Source organism: Lemur catta, chromosome 7 (genome assembly GCF_020740605.2).
Source record: "Lemur catta isolate mLemCat1 chromosome 7, mLemCat1.pri, whole genome shotgun sequence".
Taxonomy (NCBI): Eukaryota; Metazoa; Chordata; class Mammalia; order Primates; family Lemuridae; genus Lemur; species Lemur catta.
In genome coordinates, this window is record NC_059134.1 from 87,030,248 (window position 1) to 87,033,615 (window position 3,368).

A 3,368-nucleotide genomic window follows, 5' to 3' on the forward strand; every position below is an offset into this window, starting at 1 on the left:
AGAAGATACATCTACTAGTTACTACTAACCAGTAGTTGCCACTGCTAGTTAGCAACTTGTACTCACCTCCAAAAAATAATTTTAAAAAATAAATAGAAAGAGACCTACTCATGACAAGAAGACCAACAAAATGGACCTTATTCTACGAACCAATGAAAATGGCTCTATTTTCCATCTGTTTGGCCTACTTATATTATAAAAAATTCTACAAACCTCATTATATTTGTGAAACTGACATTGTGCCTTTATCAATCAAAATATATTCTTATATAAAGAATTTAGATATATGCAATTTTTACTTGGTATTGTTCCAATCCATTATTTAGGGGCTCAGAATAAAGAACAAGTATCTGGTACTATGACAATTGTTACATCATACTAGAGTGGTCCCTTGTGTAAATGAGGATTCAGTTCCAAGTTCTTTGCAATATTAGTTATATAACTTAGACAAATGTGTTAACTCTCTGAGTCTTTCAAATATAATTTTTCAAATAAAAATATATATTTATTAAGGTATAGAAAGCATTAATTAACATATATTCCTACTTTAAGGGTAGTTATATGCAAAATCCTTATACATAGTGGACTTTCAATAAATGTTAATTTCTTCAGTTTTCTTTTATTATACAGCCTGACATTTCATCAACTAGATTCATTGCTTTTAATAAACTACCTCATTTGAAAGTGAAATGTCTCTGGGAAGGTTAAGACTTTTATATCTTATTTTCAATTAGTTTAATTAGATTACTTTATGCCCCATCTAAACTCAACCTCCAAAATTGACTACATCATAGAAAGCAGTTTTTATAGCGATGGTGGGAAGGTGATAGACACTTCAGTGTACAGAGCTAGAAAGAAATTTCATCTAGCTTAAAAGAATTGAACTCAGAATTTTCAAGGTTAGCACTGAAAAAGAATTTTCAAATGGAGATCAGTAGCAGATGTATTTACTTCTAGTTCTGTTTTGCTTGGGTTTTTGCTTCTTGGGGCTTTCTTCTGATTATCACAACATGCTTAATACAAACAGAATACCAGGGAGGAAGTATTGGGGGCATTTTCACTTTTATCAATTGAAAAATCTCTTTTTTATTTTTAAGAACAGAGCTAAAGGAGACATGTCTTTAAAAAGAGTCCCTAGATAAAGTAACTAAGGGAGAATTTAAGATAAATATATGTAAAGAGTAGAGAAACATCTATTTTAAACATTTGGCTTATAATCTATTGGGTTATGATACAGCCCTCTCTTGCTTGGTCTCTGGGTTTCCCAGTATTTAGTGCTTGTCACATGGAAACCCATTTCCTAATCCCTGATCTATGACACAAGGGCCCTCTGTGAGAGATCTATCAGTGGTTCCAAATCTGGTCTGGCAGTTCAGTTTATACGATGTCAACACATGCCATGCGTTTAAACCTTACAACAACCCCAAGAAACAGGAATTCTCTTTTTAAATCATTTCTATTTTACATACAAGAAAACTGAGGCCAGGTCCACTGCTTGCAAATAATGGAGCTGGCATTAGGACTTAGGTAGTATGCTTACCTGGCAGGGGAGATAACATGATCATAAAGATGTTTTTTCCAGGGTAAGACTTAGCCATTGCACTCCGGATGTGCTAACCTCTGTGATTTCCCCAAACTCGACTGCATAAATTGTGGTAGTAGGGCACTGCATTGACCCTCTTAAAAAAAAAGAATTTAGATGGTATATTTTCTGTGGTTGTGCTCAAAACCATTATGCTCTGCCACATGGAGTCTAGGAAATATATTTTTTCACACCAAAACATATTTTGAGCTTTTACTTTATACTAGGCCCATTGATAAGAATTTTCTCTACATTCTTTCATGTGGAATATTCAAAGAGCACCTTCTATGTGCCATGATATTTTATGGTGACCTATGTGAATAAAATAAAATTCTTGTCTAACTGGTTCAGATAATTTCATAGAGGAACATATACACATACCTTCCACCTGCCTACTTACATTCATATATACAAAAATTATAAAATTTATCTCAAACCTGTGAATCCAGTACTAAAATTATCCCTGGATTACTGAAGAAAAAAAGTTTAGAGATTAAAGAATCCAACACAATCTATTAGACTTGTAAGCAAATGAGCTTTCAGATGATTTCAGTGTTTTCAGTTGTCAAGTTACCCCCAGAATTCAGGTTTTCCCAGACATTATAATGAGTGGCAGCAACCTTGCTGTATCCTTTCTGAAGTCTGGATCCACAGAATCACTGAGCATAACAAAATGATTGTTGTTCATGCCATTGAGGTTAGGGTACATCATTATGCACCAATAATAACTGAACCAACCAACCCAAAGAGGCATGTAATGCAATGCAACCACATTATGGTTTTATTTCAAAAATTGTCCCAGTGGGGTTTCAGGAAGACATTTTCTCCCAGTGGCATTTTGAAAAACATGTAAGCCTGGCTGGGCAAGGGCACTGGGCATATGAATATTACTCAGATGTAGTGGTTCTGAAACTTGAGAAAATTTAGACCCACTTAAGTGAGACAAAAGACTCCATAGCTCACCTACATCTGTCTCTATCTTTAGGAAAAAAGGCAGTGTGAGATAACAGAGGGATAAAGAAGAACAAAATAACAACAAAACTAATGACAGCACAAGTTACAAAAGGGCAAACCTGAAAATATTTTAAAAATATATATTAATTAAAAGGAGGGGAACCACAGCTAAAACCTATGACTATGAAACAGTATTAATGACATCCTAATTTCAAAACCCTTGTCCTCTTGAGCGGCATGATTGTAACACACTTGCATTTGTGCCTATACCATTCAATCTTCCAATGAAGTTAGAACTTGTGGTAGAACCAAAGTGCAAGATTTGGTTAATTTTTAGCAATGGAGTACTTTTGTCTTACCAATGTAATATAAAATTAAATATGTCACCAGTAAGATGACTCAGTAATGCATTAAAATGGAAATGAGTGGAATATTCAGCTTTAACACACACACACATACATACGCACACGTACACACAATAATAAAACAGACTCAGAGATTTGGATTAGCTCTTGGCTCAACAAGGAAACATCAGGAGCCTGCTGGTTGCCTATGCCATGTATGAGAGCACAATGTACCTGTCTAGACAAACAAGTCCGCAGAGACTTACTTTCTGATTCCATATATCTTAGTCCTTCCATTTCTATTGAAGTCTTACTGCCATTTAGGCAGGATTTCAGTTCAGGAACTTCCCAGGGCTAGAAGAAGATCCCTTGTGCAGATCTCTTGGCAGCAGATTACAGGGATGCTGTTGGCATTGCCCTTGAGCCTCCATACCACCACTACCCTTGCGTTGTGTTGGCTTCACATTAATTTGCAGAATTTAATCTGT

At 35.2% G+C, this 3,368-nt stretch overlaps 1 pseudogene; it reads left to right on the plus strand.

Moving 5' to 3' along the window:
- Window positions 1–1,532: 1,532 nt before the first annotated feature.
- On the plus strand, window positions 1,533–1,680 carry LOC123643170 (annotated as a pseudogene).
- The last annotated feature ends 1,688 nt before the right edge of the window (window positions 1,681–3,368 follow it).